The sequence below is a fragment of the Monodelphis domestica genome, chromosome 6 (genome assembly GCF_027887165.1).
Source record: "Monodelphis domestica isolate mMonDom1 chromosome 6, mMonDom1.pri, whole genome shotgun sequence".
Lineage (NCBI taxonomy): Eukaryota > Metazoa > Chordata > Mammalia > Didelphimorphia > Didelphidae > Monodelphis > Monodelphis domestica.
Window position 1 is genome coordinate 226,097,103 of NC_077232.1, and position 12,709 is coordinate 226,109,811.

Genomic DNA, 12,709 nt, shown 5'->3' on the forward strand with positions numbered 1-12,709 from the left:
TGGTATTTTGCAAAAACAAACAAAATAGAAAAAAAGCACTGGTCAATCTAATTTAAAAAAAGGAGAGAAGAAAAGCAAATTAACAGTATCATAGATGAAAACGGGGACGTTACCTCCAATGAAGAGGAAATTAAGGCAATCATTAAAAACTTATTTTCCAATTAAATGGCAATAAATATGCCAATCTAGGCAATATGGATGAATATTTACAAAAATATAAGTTGCCTAGACTAACAGAAGAAGAAATAGAATTCTTAAATACTCCCATATCAGAAAAATAAATCCAAAAGGCCCTCAAAGAACTCCCTAGGAAAAAAATCCCTAGAGCCTGATGGATTCACTAGTAAATTCTGTCAAACATTCAAAGAACAGCTAACCCCAATACTATACAAACTATTTGACATAATAAGCAAAGAGGGAGTTCTACCAAATTCCAGGTAGATCAAAATGGAGAAAGAAAATTACAGACCATTCTCCCTAATGAACATAGATGCAAAAATCTTAAATAGGATAGAAACAAAAAGACTTCAGCAAGTGATCAGGAGGGTCACTCACTCTGACCAGGTAGGATTTATACCAGGAATGCAGGACTGGTTCAATTTTAGGAAAACCATCCACATAATTGATCATATCAACAAGCAAACCAACAAAAAACAAATGATTATTTCAATAGATGCAGAAAAAGCCTTTAATAAAATACAAAACCCATTCCTATTAAAAACACTAGAAAATACAGGAATAGAAGGGTCTTTCCTAAAAATTAATAAACAGTATATATCTAAAACCATCAGCTAATATCATCTGCAATGGGGATAAACTAGATGCATTGCCAATAAGATCAGGAGTGAAACAAGGATGCCCATTATCACCTCTATTATTTAATATTGTATTAGAAACAATAACAGTAGCAAATAGAGAAGAAAAAGAAATTGAAGGCATTAAAATAGGCAACGAGGACACCAACTTATCACTCTTTGTGGATGATATGGTGGTGTACTAATATTACTATGATTCTCTACTACTAGAGAATCAACAAAAAAGCTAATAGAAATAATCAACAACTTTAGCAAAGTTGCATGATACAAAATAAACCCACTTAAGTCATCAGCATTCCTATATATTTCCAACACATCTCAGCAGCAAGAATTAGAAAGAGAAATCCCATTCAAAATCACCTTAGACAAAGTAAAATACTTAGGAATCTATCTCCCGAGAGAAACACAGGGACTATATGTACACAACTAGAAAACACTCCCCACAAGTTTATAAAGAGCTAAACTTATTGTACAAAAAATCAAGTCATTCCCCAATTGATAAATGGGCAAGGGACATGAATAGACAATTTTAAGTTAAAGAAATTAAAACTATTAATAAGCACATAAAAGTATCCTAAATCTCTTACAATCATAGAAATGCAAATTAAAACAACTCTGAGGTATCACCTCACACCTAGAAGATTGGCTAATATGACAGCAACAGAAAGTAATGAATGCTGGAGTAGATGTGGCAAAGTCAGGACATTAATGCATTGCTGTTGGAGTTGTGAATTGATGCAACCATTCTGGAGGGCAATTTGGAACTCTGCCCAAAGGGCTATAAAAGACTGTCTGCCCTTTGATCCAGCCATAGCACTGCTGGGTTTGTACCCCCCAAAGATATAATAAGGGAAATGGCTTATACAAGAATATTCATAGCTGCGCTCTTTGTGGTGGCAAAAAATTGGAAAATGAGGGGATGCCTTTCAATTGCGGAATGGCTGAACAAATTGTGGTATCAGTTGGTGATGGAATACTATTGTGCTCAAAGGAATAATAAAGTGGAGAGGAATTCCATGGGAACTGCAATGACCTCCAGGAATTGATGCAGAGTGAGAGGAGCAGAACCAGAAAAACATTGTACACAGAGCCTGATACACTGTGGTACAATCAAATGTAATGGACTTCTCCGTTAGTGGCAATGCACTGATCCTGAATAACTGGGAGGAATCCAGGAGAAAAATCTCTATCTACATTTAGGGGAAACATTATGGGAGTAAAAACACCAAAGAAAAACAACTGCTTGATTACATGGGTGGAAGGGATATGGTTGGGGATGTAGCCTCTGAATGAACATACTGGTGTAAACATCAACAACATGGAAATAGGTTCTAATCAAAGAAACAAGTAATACCTAATGAAATTGCATGTCAGCTGTGGGAAGGGTAGGTGAAGGAGAGGGAAGGAAATAATGTGATTATTGTAACCAAGGCATAATGTTCTAAATTGACTAAATAAACTAATTCAAAGGAAATAAAAAGAATTGATTTAGCTCTTTATAAATTTGAGTATTTAGACCTTTGTCAGAGTGTTATGAAGATTGTTTCCCAATTTGTTGCTTCCCTTCTAATTTTGGTTGCATTTGGTTTTGTTTTTCTGGAAGATTTTTAACTCTTCAACTTAATCTACCTCCACCAGAATGATCTAGATTCTTGGTGACCATTTAGATCCAAAAGTTTTTCTTGAATTAGCTGTTATACTACTACTTTTTATAAAGTTCTTTTCTTAGTAAAAATGAATGTATCCTGAGTTGATATGTGTGTTTGTTAACACCCTCTTCAGAGGGGATTGTATAATTGTCATAAAATTCTAGTTTTATAAAAGTTAAGAAACTTGCTACCTCCCAGAATCTGGGATGTGAACTGCTTGGAGAAGGATCCATGGAGATGCCTGCAGAAACCTCACACTGCACCAAAGGATCCAGAATAAACTTTGGGTTGTAGTAAAATTGAACTGTGGGAGATTGTAACACATTTATTTTGTATGTATACTCTTATGCCAAAGGGGACTACCCCCCAATTAGGTTTTTGTCAATGGGCCTAGTAATCATTGATTTTGTTCTCTTTCCCTTTTATCCTTATATTATTGTAATTTTTAAGTTGGTTATGTTTACAATATCCATTGGGGAGACTAATATTCCAGAGGATCTCAGGGGGATTGCATAATTTGAATCTGTTACCCTAAAAATGATGTTCCACAACAATTCTTTTATCCACAGCAGAACTCTATTTCCCAGCACCCTACTCAATTCCTGTCATTATCTGCTGACATAGACAGGATATAAATTGATTGGAGTTCCATGACAAACCCTCTTTTCCTTCCTGTTGGCAGATTTGGTGGAGTGGGAATTTTTGAGCAGGTACAAAACTTAGTCATGTGGTTGTATTTTGTCAGATAATAAACTTGTAAAATATTATACTTCAAGTATTGGACATCAGTTTAAATCCTACAACTCTTAAAAAGTTAAAAATATTAAAGCAGAAGAATCATACTAGAATGATGTCCTAGATATTCATGTATAGTTATATGTATAAGTCAAAATATGAACACTATATAAATATTTATTTATTGAAAACAACCAGCAGAGTCCCCCAAAAGTGATATGCTCCTGTTTACTTGTGATAAAATGTTGATTGCATTCATCAAGTTTACTGTAATAATTTCAATGAACTCAACCCAATTATCCACATAGGAAGAAATAAGAGAATGAAAAATACCTGTTTTCTAGACTGTTAGTTTTTTGAATATCAACCCATTTGTTTACTGAATATGAATGGCCAATTTGTCTTAGAATTAACAGTAGGAAAGATTCTATTGGGAACTTATACAGTCTTTCTAATTATTCCATTCTGTCCCTTGAAAAATACCAAGTTGGTTTTTATATAAATATTCCTCACATGAAGCTATAAGTGAATAAGTTATCAGATAGCCTAATTTCTTAAGAATTACAATTAAAAATCAAAGAATGGCAAAATAGATGAATGTAATTGATTAAAATGAACTAGAACTTATTGATAATAAAGTAATGTGAACCAAAAGCTACAAAAAATTTATTAGAGGTAGACAAATTAAGTGAAGAAAGCAGCAGATAGCTTGTGTGGTCATAGAGAGCATATATGTTCCGTTGATATTTCAACAGATCTGTAGAAAGTTCCCAAAAGGTTTGGTGGACCACAGTGGAGGATTTATGGGAAGGCATGGACAGGAATCATTCAATTTGAGAAGATACAAAAGGATTTTGTTCTATACTCTGAGAGGAAGTATGAATCTTGAGACCATAGATTGATCCACGTATAATACTTTGACCATCCAGTGACAGCATTTCATTTTAAAAGAATATTACTACACCAATAAAATGTAATTGTTAAGTAAATATAATTGCTAGTATACTATTTTTTTTAATTTTGCATTAAAATAAGAAAATATCAGTAATTGTGCCTTGCATAGATCTCTTTATCAAGTAGAATTTTCAAGTCAGTACATTCTGTGGTTTCCAAAGTACTAATTGGTAATTATAGAAGTTAACCAGTACTAATGGAGAAGATTAAGAAAAAATATTTTTATCATTGATATCTACATATTTTGCAGGTCTTTTTACTGTAGGGATGCTTATGTTCAATAAGTCAGTCAGCAAAAAAATTATTGAATTCTTATTATATGTCAGGCACTGTGCTAAAGAGAATGAGAAAAAAAAAGATAGTCCTTTTCTTAAAGAAGCTTAGGAGATTTAGAGGGGCAAAGTAGCATCCTGGAGCTTTTTTAGAGTCTAGAGTGCAACTTTCAGTAGAATGAGGCAAACCTGACCTGGATACTTTCTTTACATGGAAACATTGGGAAGACATTAGGTCAGATGGTCAGGTTGCAGTGGTGGAGGATACTTCCTAAGTATGAATTCCAGGGTTGTATTGAAACTTCTGGATGAGAGGTGGGACATAGGTTTTTATTAGACTAGTCATTTGGAGTCTAGTCATTTCCATTTAGTTCATCTACTGGTATTTCAGGTTGCTATCAGTTGATGAATAGTGATACTTAGGTTTAACCAAGTATCACTTTATCCAAGTTGACAAGTCTTTTTATTACTCAGATCTTCATTACTCCTTTGTCTCCCTTCTTATAGACAGAAATCAATTTTCTACAGAACAAATAAGGCCTCTTCCCTAACTGTACCCACATATTCTTTGTTATCGTTTCCCCTAAAGGTTCGGAGCAAGGTTAGAGAAAAGATAATACTCCCATTTTTCCTTTGGTCTGCATAAAATCATTGTGATCATTTTCTTGCAACAAAGATAAGGTTCCCCTAGCAACCAAGCTTCTGTATGACTCCAATAAACTCACCTCTTTCACTCTCCTTTCCTTATCGATGCTTAATCTGAACTGAATAGAACGTTTGAAAGCCTTGGTGCTGTTGCTTTTCTATTGTTGTTCATAATACTTGACTTCTTGACCAAAAATTTTTAAAGGGGCCAATATTGTCCTGTGAACATTTTTAAACCTCATGAACAGAACAGATGAGCTCTTCAACAGTAAGAGGAAAGGGTAGTTCCTTCTCATTCATGCAGAAGCTATGAATGATGATTAGATTGAGTAAAACAAAACAAAATAAAACAGAACAAAACAAAACAGAAAAATCTCTTATAACTATTTACCTCACAACTAGCTTCTGGGAAAAGTAACTCTTAAACCTCAAATGGCTAAAGCAATTAATATCACCTAACTTTTTCCTTAAAATGAGTTTTTTTCTCACAAGATTTTTGCAATTGAAATCTAGTTTGGGGAGTGTAGATAAACTGAAGCCTTAAAAATAAGAATAGTGAAAATGAACCTAGAGATAAAAAAGCAATTTGTAATGAAAAATAAAATCAATATAGCCTTTAAGGAAAATAAATTTGTATGATCTTTGCTAAAAATTTGACCAGTTTCTATATTACCTATTACTATTTCCCATTTGCATCTTCTTTCCCCATATCTCCTTCATTAATGAGAATAGTGGAAAGTATGCTAGATTGGGACATAAAAGTTCTGAACTTTAATTTAAGTTGTCTCCTATGTGACTAGTATGGCTGAGTCACAACATAAGAACTTCAGTGTTTACATATATAAAACAAATAAGTTGACTAGATAATTTCTAAGGTATTTTTTCTAATTTATTATTACAGATCTGACTCATAATCATATAAAAGCTAAATTAGAAAAGTTTCAAAGTATTAATTATCTAAATTGTTGGAAAAGGAAAGACAGATAAAATTATTCTTATTGACCACTTAGGGAAAAAATGGAGGTAGTTAAGGTCTCCTTTTTAAAATAATTTTAAAAAAATTTTGGGGGGGGGATTTATTTGATTTACCTAGTGCCAAATGAACTTTATTTCTGTATCTAATTTTGAATCTATTGGGTTGTTTTTAAAATCTTTTCTTCAGGGGCACCTAAGTGGCTTAGTGGATTGAGAGCCACCTTATATATGGGAGGTACTGGCTTCAAACATGACCTCAAACATTTCCTAAGTGCCCAATCCTGGGAAATCACAACCCCCCTGCCCTATTGATTAGCCCTTAGATTCATCTTCTAGCTTTGTTTTAATCAGCAGTATTTATTCTAAAATGGAAGGTAAAGATTTTTTTAAAGATTTTATTAAAGATTTTATCATTGTAGAAAATAGGTCCTATTTTTCCTTCTAATCTAGTCTGCCATTCTTTTTAATTTTATTGAATTATGTCCATTTATGTTCAAAATTATGAGTGTTGGGTGTACATTTTCATTTATATTTTTCTTTCTTAATAATTCTCTCCCTTTTCCCCAGGCTATTGATATGCCTGTTTTCTCTCTGTGTTTGGACATTTGCCTTAAATTGTTTTTTTCATTTATTTAGCTATTTTTACTTTCCTCTTGCTCTTCTTTTCCTTCTCTATTAAGTGCACTACTTCAAACTTTCCTCTTCATTTAAAAAAAAATTTGCTTTACTATGCCTTTTTCTAAGAAGTGTCATTATTTTTCTTCTGTGACTAATTTTTAAAAATTTTCCAATCTTTTCTGAAATTTTGTTATTTAGGGGTCCTACCCTTATTCATTCTTTCTTTAACTTATCTGTCTTTCTCATGGGCATTCAAGTTTCTGAATGATTGAGTTTGTGTGCCTTCGTAAGCAATCAGGAAAGGTGCCATTTACCATGAAGAAAGGTGGACAAAATATAGTGACCCTATTTCACAATGTGTGAAATGCTCTCTACCCATCATGTTTCACCTTTTTTTCTGAAAGGAAGAGAGTTTATATTCTCATGTACATGATTTTTCTAATAATATATAATTATATCTTTCTGGAATATTTGATGTGTATTCAGAATTGAACACTCTCATATATTACAAAAACAGTATTCCTTTCCCCAAAACATATAAATGAATGAGAATGAGAAAAGATAACTTAAGGAAACAGTTAGAAATCTTCTTTAAGTTCATATTAAAGAGTTCACACACACATAAATTTATACATATATGTATGTATAAACTCTCCTTACTAGAGGCTTAGGTTCCTTGTTAGGTAATCCTGGACAAGCCACTGCACCATTCTTTATGTCAATTTCCTCAATGGTATATTAGGAATAATAATATTTATTTGAGTGCATTAACATTCCAATTTCCTACCTGATAGGGTTATTATGAGAAAACATTATGTAAATTTTAATGACATAATGACATAAAAGGAATATATTAGGGTCTGTGTATTTATGGAAGACAGGGGAGAGGGAGGGAGGCAGAGAGACAGAGAGAGACAGAGAGAGCAAGAGAGCAAGAGAAAGAGAGAGAGAGAGAGAGAGAGAGAGAGAGAGAGAGAGAGAGAGAGAGAGAGAGAGAGAGAGAGAGAGAGAGAGAGAGAGAGAGAGAGAGAGAGGGAGAGAGAGAGAATAATGTGCTCTGGTCAACTTTCCAATGAAGTTAGATTGTTAACATGCTGTTAATGATCCAAGGAATGAAGGAAAGATGCTTTTCTGAAGTTGTTTTAACCAGCATGATAGAAGCAATTCCCCACAAATCTTAAGCTCAAGTGACTGTTTTGGTAACAGATTCTTAAAAGGAAAGGGTAGTTTAGGAACATCTCTTGTTTTGTTAGTTTATGTGGGAATGGGATCCATTGGAGCCATTTGACATCCTCTCTGAAAGAGAGCACCGGGACCTTTTGTAACCCTGTCTTAAAGTACCCCATCTACAGCCACTAAAGCATTTTATTACTTATCCTGATGCATGGGTGCACTGAGACTTTGTGCACAGCATTATTTAGTATTATTTTCCATAGGTCCATAGGCACATAGTTTAATGGGCATTATGATATACGGTTAAGAAATCTATGTGACATCTGATAGTAATCTTTGAGTCAGTAAAAGGAACAACATTTTAAGAAAAGAATGTGCAAAACCTGGCTATAGAAACAAGGAACAGAACATTATAAAAGATTTAAAAGCAAGGTATAGGCTTTTTGGTCTAGGAACCATTCACTATAGTAATAAAGTCTATTCTCAGTCCTATTGTGAAGATTTGTCTATGGAATGCAGTGGAGACAGTTTGTTTAGGCAGACAGCATAATATTGCCATTTAAGAATGATTTCCACTACTGCATTTTTAAAAATGTTGCAAAAGGGTATAATTTGAAGGATGAATATTAGTGAAGCCAAACTAAAATATCTCTGGGTTTTTCAACATTTTTTATAGGGGATTCTTTCCCATTCAATCACAAGATTATATAGAGCTAAGAATACTCTTTAAAAAAGCATATTTCCTTTTGTAATATGGCACAGCAGTGTTTATATGGATAAATACACATGCACACACATAGATATGTACATATATACATTTACACATAAATGAGAAAATGGAAGTGACATATCACAGAAATACTTTATTTAAAATGAATAATTAAAATATGGCTCTAAAGAAGAAATGACAAAATGTAGTTCATTTCCTTTTTTTTCAGAAGGGGAAACAATACATAACCAACATTACAAATAATGTCAATCTCAGTCATTATGTTGGTTGGTTTTGTGGAACTGCTTTCCTCTCCTTTTCTTTTTCCTTCTAGTCTTTCATAAGGCATAACATTTATTTATAATCATATAAATATATGCTGTATACATATATATAATCATACATAAAATATAATATAAATATGATACATATATTTAAAATATGACATAATATTTATAAGACATAGGGGTCTTAAAGACAGGAAGTCCTAGGTTCAATTCTTGCCTCTGATATTGACTTATGACATTCAGCAAGTCATTTAACTTCTCAGGGCCCTAGATAACCTTTTATAAGGGGGTTTTCAAATAATAATACCAAACTGCATTGGTATTGGGTTCTTTTATGTGACAATAAAGTCACAGGTACAGTCCTATTTACCACATGCTTACATGCTTGTTAAGTAAAATGTTATAAAATTTGTAGTTAACATTGAGTTAGCTTTTCACTAGGCTTTCATAACAGTGTAGACAAGGGCTTGATTCCTCTGAGATATACACAGGTAGTTAGTGCTTCATCTCACATTTATATAGATATTGAAGGTTTATATTGTGGATACTTTATAACAATATTATGAAGTATATAATAAAATTATTATTATTATTATTACAATTTTGCTAATGAGAGACATAAGTTTCAGGATGGTGAGATGACCCATTCAGGATACAAAGTCAATAAATTTGGACCCATAATAGAAACCATAATCTTTTCTCTCTTCCATCCTGGCTTTCTTTCCATTATTCCACTCTCTGAGGTGAATTAAAAGATGTGAATATTCTTTTGTGAACTATGCCTTTATTAACTTTGTGACCTTGGGTACTTTGCCCCAGATTTTTCAACTGATGGTAATAATAACTGCACCTGACACAGGATTGTGATGAGGATCAAATGAAATGACATTAGTAATGTGATGAGCATGCACTTAGCACATAGTAAGTACAACACAAATACCTCTGTAAATTCTTTTTTACCTACCTCCTCATATTTCTATCTATCTATCTATCTATCTATCTATCTATCTATCTATCTATCTATCTATCTATCTGTCTCTCTCTCTCTCTCTCTCTCTATATATATATATATATAGATATAGATATAGATATAATCATTCCTAGGAAATTGGGAGTAATTTTCTAGAAACAAAGAGGAAGAATTTAGAATTTAGAACAAATTGAAGCTCATTTTCAAGGGAGGTTATGATCTTTTAATTGAGTGAATTCTTGCCTGTCACTGGTAGATGTCTGATCATAATGTAAAAAAAGAATTACGGTTTGAAAATAAAATTCTTCCATGTATCTCAATAAGCATAGTCTCTTTCTTAAATGCTAGATCATATCTGGGTCTCAGAAATGCAATACATACCATTTGTGAAAACAAATTTTAAGTGCTTTGATTTATTTCCCCAGATCTTTTCCTCATGCTTTGAGTTGGCTCATTCTTAAATAGCTATCAGTATAGTCTTGTCAGATATAGTATATTATCTTATGGTATAGTATGGTAAGGTAAAATGTGGTATGGTATGATATGTGGAGTGACAAGTTGGAGTCTATTCCCTATGGATTTGAGGTTATCTTGGTAAAAGGTCAAAAGAAACATAAGAATCTTAACATCAGTATCTTTAACCCATCAGCTGCCAGATGACATCACTATATCATTTAGATCTACTTTCAGTTTTCTTTTTTGGTGAGAGGTTCTTTAGATCTGGGATGATTAGTAAAGCAAAGGTCATTAATAAAAGGCATTTTAAAGAAAACATTTAAAAATCGCCTATGGAAACATGTTACCACCTTTTAACTAAATGTAAATTTATTTTTTCTAATTTTGTCTTTGCTGGTGATGGGGAATAGCTCCTTATCATTTAAATCTGTCATTTATGTTTTAGGATATCCAATGATCTGGGCTTTCTTCACTAGAGATGTCCTCTTCAACAATATGTATAAGGACCTATTCATGTTTTAGTAGAAAGTATTCAAGATGTGCTATTGCCAAGAATTAGTCTGCAGACTTTCTGCTGATAACTCTCTGGTATTAGCCAGAATGGTTCTTGTACAAGAGACACTTAATATGTTCTATTCATACTTGAAAACTTTCAGCATGATATAAGTATTAGAACTTAAGTGGTACAGCAATTCCTTTGAGAAGCCAGAATAGCCTTCATTCTAAGATACAGTATTGAAGTAAGGCTTTAAAAGTATAACTTATTACAAATGTTAGACACATGGTATTCACTCATTCAACATATATTTACCTATTAATGATTTACTATTTTTAGAGCACTCTACTAGGTAATGGATGAAACAGTATCTAACCCCAATCTTCTCTTGAGGGATGAAACATGAGATCTCTATTATACATTAACAAAATACCTTTAGAGGGAAGTTTTGTTATTGTTTGTTTTGTTTTTGTTTTATTTGTCTTTCTCTTTTAAAGGGGACCAAAGACATCACAGGGTGATGTTGACTAACCACCTCTTCCATGCAGCTGCTCAGCTCAAAGCATGTGTCCAGACTCTGAGAAGAGCAGGAAAAGATAGTCACTGACTGCCAAGAAAAGATCCAGCATTGAATGAAGGTAGAACATGATTATGAGGCTTTTTAAGAAAGACTCATCACATTGCCTGATAAAGTCTCTTATGACATTATGGTATCTTTTGGTCCTCTTGCCTTCATGCCCAGACAACTTGTTAGTACCAATAAAGTCATGATTTTACTTCGGAACAACTGGTTTTGCAAATGCTCAGCAAAGCAGGCCATAGGTTTAATAGAACACAGGAAAAATGTTTGAAAAACACTGTATAATTTAAAGAAAGTGATGAAGAACTTTGAATCCAGAGTTGAATTCACAGAGGACTTAAAAAGAATGAGTCATGTAGCAGGTGATATTATTGATATAAGAAAAGACATTAAAAATGACATTGAAGTTAAAGGAAAGCACAGAACTGTTCATAAGACCTCATTCAAAACCAAAAACTTTAGTTGTATTTGAAGCAGATTTTTTAGATGACTCAAAATCCAAAGACAACCTCCTCAGGAGAAGGAACTATGGGCTTGACTTGAGGAGCTAGAAAGACAAGAAGATCTTTTGGGTGAACTCAATAGAAAAACTGATACTTTGTTTGCAAATGGAGAAGATATGACTTCTTCTGAAGAGGAGAAGGAAGATCAAAAGACAGATTTCATGAAACACAGAATAACAGATTCTCTTACTCAGGGCAGTTTTCAAAAGGACATTCCAAATTCCAAATTACTCAATGGTCAAGTAAATGGTTCAAGTTCTTATAGTGATGATGATGATGATGATGATAATAATGGTGATGATGATGATTTAGGAGTTGGAGATAATTCTTTACCAACAATATATTTTTCTCATATAGTTGAACCTTAGAGGTTAAGAATAAATACTGGAAAAAATACTACTATAAAATTCAGTGAAAAAAAAAGAAGCCAAATGTAAACAAAGGAATAGCAATGGCAACAGTAGCCATTCCATTCCAGAACTTCCTAATATCAGAGCTCCTGCTGATGTCTATAGTCTTTGTTGATGTTGTGAATGGAGAATATGTCCCTTTGTGGTCACCAGACTGTTAAGGATAAAATTAGGGTTGTTCACTGAATATATTATATTAGTGGTTGCCAGGGATTTAAATTTAATCCCAAAGAAATACTCAAGTCAGTTTGGGATTTTTATGGTGGTTTAATTATACTAGTAGGAAGAAGTTAAGAAGAAGAGAGAAAGGAAAGGGAATTAAAACTGCTCCAGTCCGGCTGAGCCAGGCAGGAGTTCAGAGGCCTCAGCCAAGGGGCCTCTCTAGAAAGCCAAGGAGAAAAGGAGAGTCACTCATCACTCACCACATGACCATATTAAAAAAAAGCAGTCTGAGGAGCTTCT

General features: G+C 33.3%; 1 pseudogene; it reads left to right on the top strand.

The window, feature by feature from the left end:
• The first annotated feature begins 11,340 nt into the window (after window positions 1-11,340).
• On the top strand, window positions 11,341-12,408 carry LOC100016980 (unconventional prefoldin RPB5 interactor 1-like; annotated as a pseudogene).
• The last annotated feature ends 301 nt before the right edge of the window (window positions 12,409-12,709 follow it).